This window comes from Bison bison, unplaced genomic scaffold (genome assembly GCF_000754665.1).
Source record: "Bison bison bison isolate TAMUID 2011002044 unplaced genomic scaffold, Bison_UMD1.0 scf7180017864254, whole genome shotgun sequence".
NCBI lineage: Eukaryota > Metazoa > Chordata > Mammalia > Artiodactyla > Bovidae > Bison > Bison bison.
The window spans coordinates 6,783,820-6,797,399 of record NW_011494826.1 but is presented as its reverse complement, the minus strand read 5'-3'; positions in this window follow the sequence as shown (position 1 = coordinate 6,797,399).

Genomic DNA, 13,580 nt, shown 5'->3' with positions numbered 1-13,580 from the left:
AGACAATCTTATTATTTGGTTACTTATTATTTGGGAGGCTGGAAGGTTGGGAGGGAAATGCATGAATTTTAAAAGATATGTTAAGAACCTAACAGGATGGGTGCAGCTTTGCAGCTTTACTGGTGAAGCGTAGCATCAAGAGTGGGAGTCTGGGCTGTACCCAGATCTGAGATCTGATCTACATGCCACCGCTTATTATTTATTTGACAGTGGGAGTTACTGAGCCTTGGCTTCACCATCAATTGAATTGAATTGGTGAACAGAACTATCATGGCATTGTTATTGATATTTTAAAGCATATAAAGTTTTTTTTTTTTTTTAGCATATACAGTCTGCCCTCTGCATCCAGGGATTTGGAGGTCCAACTGTACTATGCCTTTTATATAAAAGATTTGGGCATCCATGGGTTTTGGTATCCATGGAGCGGGGAGGGGAGATGGGTCCTAGAATCAATCCTGTGCAGGTACCAAGGGCCTATTATGTAAACACACACACACACACACATTTGTATATATATTTTAGCAGGTTGTATGTATCCTAGCAGTGTCTATCACAGGATTATTTATATCACTATAATTACTAATTATTATATTTACTATATTTTTATTGTATATTTTAAAAAAATATAGCAGTTGGCCAAAAGTGTGAAGGGAAGGCTACTGAACACAGTGTGAAAATAGATTTGTTTTGCCTGCATTGTAACCGACTTTTAGGAAGCCAAAAACAGATAATTGTAGGGTTATTATGTTCCTTCTAGAAAGGGCTCAAATGAAAGAACACAGCTCTGGTGATGGTTTTGAAGGGTAAATGCCACTGTTTGCAGTCCTGAGAAGACTTTTAGAGATAACCCACTTCATACCTTACTCCAGTGAAGAACAAAACATGTCTCCTTGTACTAGATTGGGATGAACTCAATATCACGAGAATCCCAGATTGTCTTGGGATTTTTCTCTGGTGCCTGGCCTTCCTTTGCTGGCTGTGATGTGGGGGAAAAGTGTTTTAGCATCAGCTCTGGGTGGGTCAGGCAAGTTATTCTGTTCATTTTTGACAAAAGTTCAGTTTCTCAACAAAATTTTCTACATGTAGAATCTGTTAATAATCAGAGAAGCCTCCTCAGAAGTTATATATTCATCCATTTACTGAACATTTATTGATACCCTGCTCTGTGCCAGGCACTGAAAATGCAGAGATGAGACACGCAGTCCTTCTGGCTTGCAGGAGCCTCCCAGGTTGGGAAGCTCCCAGGATACAGACAATGTGCTCAGCACTGCAATAAATACTGCTATGATGGTGAGCCTTGGCTCTAACCAAGGCCCCAAAGTGGACAACCCACCCTGTCTTGGTGGCTGGGGAATAGTTGATGACTGGGATGTTCTTGTTTTCTAGAAGAATTCTCTTAGAACCATTTCATCACATAGAGCATTTCTTTCATGCATCAAAATCCTATTGTAGGTTTTCGGCCCAGAGCTATTTTAAGCAGTGGATCCTGTTGTGACTAAGCACTGGCAAAGTAACAATTGGTATTATGAGGATATTTATAAAAGTGCTTTGTCCTTTCTGAAGCGAGAACTGCTTTGCATTGCAGAAAGAGGTGATAGTGTTACTGAGCACTATTCCCTGTGCTTCTGGAAATCATAGAAAGTTCTGATTATATCTACATGAATTCCTAACAAAATAGCTTCTGCAGTTTAGCTTCTCACTTCCAGTACCCTCTTAATTCTGGTGCATAACAGAGGTTCTGCAGTTAATGGATCAGGTACTCTTAGGGCTACTGTCTAAGTAAAGGGCTACCTCTAGAGTTGTGCAGTTTACATCTCGTACAACTGAATATGCCATGCTTTAATTCAGGCAGGCTTAAATTATCTTTGAGAGGTAATTTGATAGACTTTTCTTTCCTCTCCCAACACATATCAGGGTTGATTATAAATATTGTAGAAGTGAGAATACATTTGAGTCTCCTTTCAATAATACATAATTTATCATTTCTCTCATTGTCTATGATCTGTATATGAAGACTCAGTTCACTTGGATTTACATCTATGTTCCATCTCTGGGACTTTGGGCAAATTATTCTACCTTTTACAACTTCATCTATAAAATGGGATAATAATGGCTAACATTTAATGGGCTTCCCTGGTGGCTCAGTCGGTAAAGAATTCACTTGCCAATGGAGAAGACCCAGATTCAACCCCTTGGGTCGGGAGGATCCCCTGGAGAAGGAAATGGCAACCCACTCCAGTATTCTTGCCTGGGTAATCCCATGGACAGAGGAGCCTGGCGGGCTACTGTCCATGGGGCTGCAAGAGTCAGACATGATTTAGCAACTAATTCACTACCACCAACATTTAATGATATCTCACCATACAAAGATAATGTTCCAAGTGTTTTGTATGCATTATCTAACTTAATGCAAAGCATCTCAGTAAGACACTGTTGTTACCAAGGCGTAAAACTTGGGATTGATGTGTATTCAAGACCACCCAGCAATTAAGTGCAGGCGCCAGGACTTGAACCCAGATCTGTCTAGCTCAGATGCCTATGCACTTTATTATGCCATGAGCAAGTCTCATGGATTTGACATATTACAATTTCCTTACAAAATGGATTTCTCAGTAAAGTTAACAAATCCTCATTTTGGCTTATCGTTGCTGTAAGGCAGATTTATCTTGAGGAGTCTGGTTCAGTGAACAGGTAGTAGTACCTCCTCCAGGTACTACCTTTGGCTTAATACACTCCGAAGGATCAATATCTCTAATAGAAAGTTTACTTTATTTATGTATTACCCTTTGTGTTAATGCTAACATAATTATTTCTCTTCTATTCTTCAAATGAGATTTGGTCTGCTTGACATTTTTTGTCTATTGCTTGGTATAGTTGACAATGAATTCCATGAACTTAAAATGCTGTACTTCTGTCTGAGTAATTAATATAGTCTAGCTATAGCAATTACTGAACCTTTTGACTACTCTGTGTTCATCCAGTTGGACAGAACACCAGTTGTAGCAACTTGGGATTTTCTAAATAAGGGATTACAAATAATCTAATCAGTTGTCTGGGCTGCTTTCCCATAAAGAACAGGTGCTGTAAAGTAACTGAATCACCAGCAGAGTCCCTGGAATAAAAGAGAAGACAAGTTGAGCTCAGGCTCCCACACAGATGCCCACAGAACCTCCTGTAGGACGCTGAATGCTCCAAGGCTAAACTTGGTGTCCAGGGATTCAAGTTCAAGGCCTTCCCCAAGCCAAGTCCAACCCCTTGGCCCAACTGAGTCATGTTACATTCTGTTTCCCATATTCATCTTTTTTTCCCTTAAATTTTTGAGTAACTTCTTTAAATTATAGAAGCAATACATACGTGTTATGTAAACTGTTGAAAAATAAAAAGCACTAAGTGAAACATAAAGAGAGTCATAATGCCAATCCCTAAAGACAACTGCTATTAACATTTTGATGTATTTCCTTACATATGTGTGTGTATGTATACACACATATGAAACATGTAGTTGTGAAACAGTATATACATTTATGAAATGTAGCAGCATGTATAGTTATATGACAGTTTATATAGTTATTTGTGTTTGTCGTTCAGTCACTAAGTGGTGTTCAACTCTTTGTGACTGCATAAACTACAGCACACCAGGCTTCCCTGTCCTTCACTGTCTCCTGGCATTTGCTCAACTCATGTCCATTGTGTCGATGATGCCATCCAACCATCTCATGTTCCATCACTGCCTTCTCCTCCTGCCCTCAGTCTTTCCCAGCATCAGGGTCTTTTCCAATGAGTCAGCTCTTCGCATCAGATGGTAAAAGTATTGGAGCTTCCACTTCAGCATCAGTTCTTCTAATGAACATTCAGGGTTGATTTCCTTTATACTGTATATAATATATAGTATAATAATAGCATATACAGTTATCTAATATAATAGTCTATATGGTTATGAGGGCTTCCCTCATAGCTCAGTTGGTAAAGAATCTGCCTGCAATGCAGGAGACCCCAGTTAGATTCCTGGGTTGGGAAGATCCCCTGGAGAAGGAAAAGGCTACCCACTCCAATATTCTGGCCTGGAGAATTCCATGGACTGTATAGTCCATGGGTCACAAAGAGTCAGACACGACTGAGTGACTTTCATTTTCATATCACATCCTTCACATAGTTATGAAATAGTAACATGGTTGTGAAACAGTATTACTGTTTGCAAAAAAAATAACAGTATATAAGAATGCAAAAAACCTTTCACATTTATGAGAATTTTTATCTTGGGTTTGTAGCGCTTTGTTTCTGTGGTGGAGGCATTTGTTTTTGTTCATTTACTGGAGCGTTGAGGAGCCCCTGGGCTTCTATCCTTCCAAACCTCGAGAAGAGGCTGACAGCATTATTGATCACGTCTGTCGCAGTGGCTGGCCATGTGCTGCTCCTGCAGCGTTTGACCATTGCATTTCTATTGCTGGAAGCGGCACTGACCGCTGGGGCTAGCAGAGGATGCCACTTGCCAAGTTTATAACTTACCCAACCTCCTGGATTCAGCATTTTCACCTAACTCCAAACTTCTGATGCTCAGATTAATTTACTCTTAAAATAAGAATGCTCTGTTTCTAAGAAAAGGGGCTCAGAAAAGCCCTTACAAATGGTTTTAAATGTCTCAAAGTGTTTATGGGACACACATTTAATGACTTAAGTAGAAAGGAGTGGCATAAACATCTTCCTTAAATTACTTGGTTTTAAAACTAGAAAGTATTTGGTTAAAAAAAAGGTTTGCATTTTTCTATACTTTGGATTTGGAAAATAACTGTAAGGTACTCAAGGAATATAATCTGACCATCCAAACATCTGAACCTCAGAGCCTGATAGACCTCATTACTTGCCTTGAGAAATCATTTACACATCTTTGAAGAAGACCTTGGCATTTCCATCATGAAGATTTGTTGTTTATTACTATTATTCTTTTAATCCTAGAAAGAACATGGTTATGTTGGAATCTTAGAAATTTAAAGTACGTGAGGTTTTTATTCTCCTAAGTCAAAATCTTCATAATGAAATACTTGTGTGTGTTCTTTATTTGCTACAGATTGAGATTTTATTTTCTAAGACAAGAATTGATAGCATTGAATGAAACACAGCCTAGTCAATATACATTTTATGAAAAACACCGAATCTGTTTACAGGTGCAGTGATTGGCTACTGTGAATTTAGTGACTGGCATATGATATGGAGGCCAAACCGGGCTCAAGAGTGACTGAAAACAAACCCGGAGGGAAGGACACTGCAGAAGGTGAGCCAAACAATTACATTTGCCGAGTAGTTATTGAAAAGAAGGTCCTGGAAGCTAATAGTTTAGTGTCTAAAGGAAGCTGTGCTTTTTCCTTGTTTCCTTTGTCTGCTATAATTAAATTATCACAGAGCCACATTTTCCCAAAGACAAGAAGATTTTAAGTGTGTATATGTGCTTGTGTGGGTTATAGGGACATAAACATGAGGGATCCTGATGTGAAAGAATTGCCTCTGGTAGACGAGCTACTGACATCTTTTGAGCATTTTATTTTATTTAGTTGAGATATAATTGACATACGGCATTGTATAAGTTTAAGTACAATGTGAGGTTTGATACACTTATATATTGCAGTATGATTACCACTGTAGCATTAGTTAGCATCTCTATTACATCACGTAATTATCATTTTTTTGTGATGAGAACATTTAGGATCTCATTTCTTAGCAAGTTTAAAGTATATAATACAGAATTGTTGACTATAATCACTATGCTATGCCTTAGATCTCTAGAACTTATTCATCTTCTAACTACAAGCTTGTACTCCTTTGACCAATGTCTTCCCTATACACCACCTCCCAGCCCCTGGTTTCCACCCTTTTTTTTTATGAGTTGGGCTTCCCCCCACTACCCCCAGATTCCACATGTAAGTGAGATCCTACTGTATTTGTCTTTCTCAGTCTGACTTATCTCACTTAGCATGAGGCCCTCAAGGTCCATCCCATGTTATTGCAAATAGCAGGATTTCTTTTTTTCTTATGGCTGAATAATATTTTCCTATACATATGTTTCTTTGACTGTGTTGCAAGTATATATATGTATGTTGTTGCTGTTTAGGTGATGTTATGTCTGACTCTTTGCCACCCTATGCACCGTAGCCCGCCAGACTCCTCACTCCATGGAATTTTCCAGGCTAGAATATTGGAGTGGGTTGCCATTTCCTACTGCAGGGGATCTTCCCGACCCAGGGATTGAACCTGCATCTCCTGTGTCTCCTGCATTGGCAGGAAGATTCTTTACCACGGAGCCACCATCACAACGTGTATGTACGCACACAGGTGTATATTTCACATCCTCTTTTCAATTCATTACTGGATGAACACTTAGATTGTTTCCATGTGAGTAGTTTAAAAATATAAATATGTTTAAAACAAATTTTGGAATTAAATAAAAAAACATTTTAACCTTACTGTGCTCTCGAGAGACACTGATAGAAGGGTAGAGGTTCTAGAAGTTGGAGAGAGATGGGGAGAGAAGAAGAAATTCTAGGAAGGTGCAAGTAAAATAGAATAACTCATTTAAGATGTATTTACAACTCCAAGTTTTGCAGAATGTATGGAGCCACAGGAACTCTTCCTGCTGGTGAGAATGTAACACGGCATGATCACTTTGAAAAACAGTTCAGCAGTATCTTAGAAAGTTGAACATACATGTATCATCTGACTCTGTAATATCACTCCTACGTACTCACCTAAAAGAAATGAAAACATGTCAAAAGACTTGTATGTGAATTTTCATAGCAGTTTTATTTCTAATAGTAAAAAATCCCAGAAAACTGGAAACAACCTAGAATGTTCATCAATAGGTTAATGAATTTTTTACAAATGTGTTTTACAATGGAATACTGCCTAACGATAGAAAGGAATGTACCACAGATACATGCAACAAAATGAATGAATATAAAAAACAGGCTGATCAAAAGAAGCCAGACATAAATGACAACATATAGTATGTTTCCACTTAAATAAAACTCTGGAAAAGACAAATCTAATTCACAATAGATGTAACAGTAGTTGTCTGGGGTTGAAAGTGGAGGTAGGTATTGATGAGGAAAGACCACAAGGGAGGCTATTTGGAAATTTTCTACATTATGATTTAGCTGGTAGTTACATGAGTATAGACGTTTATCAAAACTCACTACATCATACATTAGAACGTGTCTGTTTTATTATGTGTAAATTGTGCCTCAAATAAAGTCTTTTAAAAATTTTAGTTACAGGAATTAACAAAATGACATTAGTACTTTAGACACTAGAACCACTTCACTATGTTGCAAATAATAATGGCAAGAAGTGAAAATAGTTTAATGTGGTTTTTAAGAAGTGCTGCTGCTGCTAAGTCACTTCAGTCGTGTCTGACTCTGCATGACCCCACAGACGGCAGCCCACCAGGCTCCCCTGTCACTGGGATTCTCCAGGCAAGAACACTGGAGTGGGTTGCCGTTTCCTTCTCCAATGCATGAAAGTGAAAAGTGAAAGTGAAGGTGCTCAGTTGTGTCCGATTCTTAGCGACCCATGGACTGCAGCCTACCAGGCTCCTCCATCCATGGGATTTTCCAGGCAAGAGTACTGGAGTGGGGCTAATACGTGGCTAGTTGTTCTGTCACAGGTGAGTGAGTTGTTAGATGTTTAAAATCCCTGTAAGGGAATTCAGGTGAAACATATACACATAACCTGAGATGAAAGACATACAGGGGAGAAAACTAAAGTGAGAAACGCCTTGCCCTAATTTCCAGCTTTGAGTTCAACAGTTCTGCTGGGCCAGTGTTTATTGGTTCTGCCAGGTCCATGGTGTTCTAGGATGAAAACATTGGATGAAAAGCCCCGTAAAGGGTGAACAAACAGTGTAGCAAAGACCCAGTGATCTTAACAGCGTCTCAGCAGAGTGGGCTTAGTTAACAGTGTTAACAGTAATACCTGCCTTTTACTGCATGTTTACCTTGTGGCAGGCATTGAGCTGTATGATTGATGTTTCGTCTCATTTAATCTTCCTAAAGCTTTATAACATGGGGGCTATTATCCCCGTATTTTATAGAAGACACAACAGAAGTTCAGAGATGTTAAGTAATCTACCTGAGATTACACAGTCAACGAGTAGTAAATGGCAGAGTTGAAATCTGCTCATAACCATTATGTCATAGCCCAGCAGTGGAATGGGTGTAATATTAATGAAGTGTGATTATTTGACTTGGTTAAAAACCCATTATAGGTGGTCCACTTGATCACACTTCTCTCATTCTAAGTGGTAAAAGAAGCACAGTTTTCCTTCCCAATAGTTACTATTGTTACCTTCCTCCGACTTCTCTTAAAGACTGTCTTTTTGGACAAAGACTGGGCTCTCTGTAATTCCTTACACTGATGTTCTTCCACCAGGGGAGCCTGCAGAGCTGAATAATGTTCTTAGATTTGTGTCTCTCATCTTGTCACTGATTAGTCCTAAGTCTTCCTGGCAAGGCTCCTGCCAGGCTATTTCAGGAAACAAAAATTCATTACACACATCCTTATTGATTTTCCCTCTCCTTTGCTTATTACTGAAATGCTTTTTTCCCTCCCTCTCTTGAAGAAACAGCATTGCAATTACTGGAAACTTGCTCTCCCAGCAGCCTGCCTCCAGGACCAGAGGGTCCTGCTGATGTTCCAAGGAGGTGGGGGAAGACGGGCCAGAGAAGCTCCTCCTTCTCTGCTGTCCTCCAGGAGTAAGCTGGCTGATTGCCTCATTCTAAGTGGCTCCTATGTGTGCGACTTAGTCGTCTCTCATCAGATATACACCACAACCTTGTCTGGTGATTGCCCGCGTTTGCTGGTTTCAAGCTTTTTTCTCAGTAGTTTTGGGTGTAAATGCTATAGTGTGTATACCAGGAAAGCCATCCAGCTGTGGTTCTAACTCAGGAATGCTGGATTTACCCCTGGGGTCAAAAGAAGAACAGAATCTAATTTTTATTGAATTAAAATTAAAATATTGAGTTAAAATGTTATTGAAAGTATTCTTATTGAGTACTTACTACATGCTAGGGTCTGGGGACACAGGCGGGCAAGACAGCCTTGCTCTGCATTCTCATGGATTTTATAATCTGGTGAGGGATATAAACAGCAAAAACAATAGAAAGAATGAGGTCAAAACACAAAATAATAAAATTACAAATTGCAATAAATGCTGTGTCAGAACAGAAGGTGGCTAAAAAAAAAAAAAAAAAACAACCCAAAAAACCCAACTAGATATTGTTTCAGAGATTTCCCAGTGCCCTCCAAGAGAGTATGCTCCTGAACGAGTGGGTCTTGTTAGGACCCACGAACAATATCATATATAATATCACTAACCTGCCAAAAATCCCTGAAGTGCATGTTCTCCCTGATCTGGGACGCGGGAAGTCGTTTGTTCCATGTGACACAGTGGGAGCTGGAGGCAAGGCCAGTGCTTTCCCCCGGGCTGTGTTCTAAGGCACAGCGGACCCCTCCTCTCACCTCAGGGGATGTGGTTGAGTTTATAGACGACTGTCAGCTCTTGGTGCAATTCTGCTGTCCTGTCTATAAGCTCCCTGTCTACCCAACGAATAAAGGGTGGACTGGATAGAATTCCCTCCTTGGGAGAGGCCTTGTACTGTTTGTGAGTGAGCCAGGCCTCTGTGGTTTCCTGGGGCGTGAGTTCTGCAGGGGACGCCTTGTGGCTGGAGGTAGCCTCTTGACTGTCCTGGAGGGTCAGTTGCCCGTCTGGAACCACTGCTGGTGTCCTCTAGGTTTTGCACAGCCTGTTCCTCACTCTGCTCATCTTTACTCAGAGCTGTTTACATTCCTGCTCGGGTGTCTCTACCCATCAGGACTGCCAGCCCCTTCCCGCAGGTGGAAGTGGGAGTTGAGGCCATTTGGCCTAGGAGAACAGACTTGGGGTCACAGGTGCCCACCTAGGAGGCGACCCCCAGGCTCAGGCCTCAAAGTACATGTCCTGGAGAGCAGGAGGAAGTGAGGAAGCTCTGGAAAATGTGCCCAGGGCCAGGGTAAACCCACTTGTTAAGGAGCATACTTTCTTGGAGGGCGCTGGGAAATCTCAGGCTGAGTAAGCGGAGGGAGCGCGGGTGAAGGGGGCTGCATTCAAGCTGGAGCTGGACGTGGGCTGGGGCAGGCTACACCAGGCTGCCAAGAGACTGTTGATGCGTTCTGCCTGCCCCCAGCCTGCACTCCATAACAACCAATAGCTGACTCACCCCATCGCCCTCTCCTTTTGTACGCAGAAGCACCTCACAGGTTACAATCAGATGTTCCAAAAAATGCCCCCCAAAGCATAATCTCCCACAGCAAAAACAATCCCCACCTCAAGTCCTAGGCAGAAAACTTGCACTTCATTCTTTCCAAATAGACTTGCCCACTGTAGTGTTTTTCAGAATTTTCAGATTTCATCCCAGTGAATTCAGGATAACTACCTCCACACATCCTCTTCCCCCTCATGGGGACCTAAGTGCCCTGGCCTTACAGCATGTCAGGGATTGGGGATGTGATGATGGATGGGGTGCTGGTTTGGCCCTTGGCTGGTGTCTACTGGGTTCACTTCCTCTTGTTTGGTTTTTGATGGCTGGCCTCTGTCCCATCAGTGACTCCTGAATGTCACATCTCATTTGGTTTTGGTCAATAGGCTCTCGCAGGTCACTTGACTATTATAATCACTATTAAAAAAAAAAATATATATATATATATATATTACATACATACATATATAGATCACTTAACTATTATGATGATTATTATTATTTTGGAGCTGTGAAAGAGAAATGGGAATTCAGAGATCCATTGCCTGTCTAGTTCCTATTTTTTAAAAAGCCTTCTTCCATTCTTTGCCTGGCCAACTCGTGCCCATTCTTCAAGCTTTACCTGAAATGTTATCTCCTTCAACCTAAACTAGATGTTTCCCCCTCTGAGAACCATGTGCTTTCCTTTCATAGTATTTATCAAAGTCTATAAACCTGTATGTACACACATCATTCTCTGTTTCAAGTCTCTTTCCACACCTCCAACCTGCTACATCAATCCCACCATAAAGGTAGGATGTTTTAAAAAATCTGTTCTGTTTATTCCTGAGTTCTCAGCACCTTGACAAATACTTGGCATGTAGAAGTCACCAAAAAAAGAAAAAGAAAAAAATGAAACTGGGCTTGCCCATGATTCTATCGCGAATTAGTAGAACAGCTTGCACTTGAACCCAAGCCTCTGGTGGCCCATAACAGGGCTCCTTCCAGTGTGCCATGCTGAGTGAGGTTGCTTTTGACAAAGTGTTAAAAATCCAGCTAATTCCTTTCAGATTCAAAAGCCTCTGTTTTTAATTAAGAAATGATAGAGTGCGAGGTTGTGGTGTGAAAAGGGTGCCCAGTGACTACTTGGAATCCCACTCTTGCCTAGCAGAGCTCCCCTAGAATTCTAAATACGGTCCCTGCTCAGGTCAAGGAGCCAAAAGAAACAAATGGGGAAGTTCAGGCCTCTCTGCACGGACCTGGTGGAGAAGGCTTGTCCAGTCTGCACCCTTGGACAAGCGCTCTCAGTCTTCCTGGAGGAGGGCCAAAGTCAGAGGCAGCTGGGAGGGCTGATGCCAGGAGAGAGGGCTGTCTGAGTGAGGAAGTGACTGCCCTGAGCCCTGCTTGACCCAGTGGAAGTCAAGGCTGGGTGGAGGTGGGGGATGCAACCTCTGGCCTTGTCTTCCTATCATCCTGGGGATAGGGATGATTCTTGTCCTGGGGTTTGAGTGAGATGTGCATGGACATCTTGATGGGTTGGGAGGGGCAGAGAGGAACTTGTTTTCCTCACTAAATGAGGCTCCTCCCCTCTTCCAAGCTTGATCCTGGCTCTGAGTGGATTTGTCACCAGCTTCCTAAGAAGGCAAACTGGAGCCGGGTTGTTAACCGTGAGGGTTGTTTGCTTGATGCTAACTTGGGTCATGTAGCTTGAATCTGATCCTGTCTAGTCCAGGTTGTGGAGCCTGAGGATCCTGGTGCTGAATTTAGGCCTGGAGCAAAGCAATTAAACAACAAGACCAAGAAGAACATCAGCTACTTGGGTATTTGAACTTCAGGTCATGCAATCAAACTTCAACCCAGCATTTATCTGACATCTGCTGATGCCACTGCCTTGCATTTGTCAAGGCTAGAATAGTGTTGGGAATGGGAAGAGCTGATGTTTAGTTTATTAGCATACTCACGGAAACTGTAGGTCTCTCTCAAGCTTTAACTGCTGATATGAATATTACAGTTAACTCCTGATCATTCGATATTATAGCTAACTCCTAATTATTTAATGTGTTGGCAAGGATTAGGTATTGTCATAACAGAGACCTGAATACAGTAGCTTAAGTACATAGTGGCTTAGATTATTTCACTTAAAAGAAGTCTGGAAGAAAGCAGCCCAGTGTTCATATGGCAGCTCCATGAGGTAGTTAAAGAGACTTGCTCTTCCCTCATCAGCTCATAATTTTTATCACCAAGGTCTTCTTAGAAGAAAAAGGCTGCTGAACCTGTAGTCATCATGTCTGTGTCCCTGGCAGCAGGAAGGAGAGGCGGGTCAAAGGGCTGTTTTCCCAGCCCTCTCAGATAACTGTGCTCAGTCATCTTCGACTCTTTGCCACCCCTTGGACTGTAGCCCTCCAGACTCCTCTGTCCATAGAATTTTCCAGGCAATAATACTGGAGTGGGTTGCCATTTCCTTCCAGGTAACTTTAAATCCCTTTAAACAGCCTTCTTGGAAGTCCTATTAGATATTGCTAAATATGTCTTACTGCCTAGAACTTGGTCATGTGGCTGCAGCTAACTGCAAAGCAGGTTGGGAAATGTCTTTCAGCTGTGTGTACTGCTGGACCAAATAAAATCAAGGTTCTGTTACGAAGGAACAAGAGTGGCTATACTGAAGGCATGTAACAGTTTCTGCCACATCCCATTTAGATTTCTTGAGGCTCTGTTTTTCTGTCTTCTTGCTTTGGGGACTTTTCAAGGAGAAAAAGAAAGACTGAAAGTCTTTTAACTGAAAGTCAAACTAAATCTTTTTTTTTTTTTTTTTTACTATTAGATCTTTAAAAAAAAATCTGGGAAAGAGATCAGAACCCCCATTTCTATCTGCATTAGACTGTAGACTTTTCCATATATTCCTGTTATACATGTTCTTTCCCACTCACAGGTCTGGAGGGGATAGATGCTAAGTTAAGCTATGGCAGATAGACACGCGGTTCTAGAGCTGAAGGGAAGGGTAAAGACTGAATATGCAGACGGGGGTGGAAGGCCGAGCAGGCAATTGATGACTATGAAAAACAAGGAAAAGGAGGGCACTAAAGAACCCAGAGCAACTGCAACATATATTCCTTTCGATTATTTACCCCCCACTTTTAAAATGTTTTTGGTCATCCATCCCCATTGGAGAGTTTCTATGGCAACCATGGGGGAAAATGTCAATGACGTGTTTAAACTTGCCAGAAATCAGGCATTGGGCCAGCACCGAGTGTTGGTATGAACTTCTGGCCAAACTTCAAGAGATTCTCAGAGAGCACATGTTATTTTCCTTGAAATACT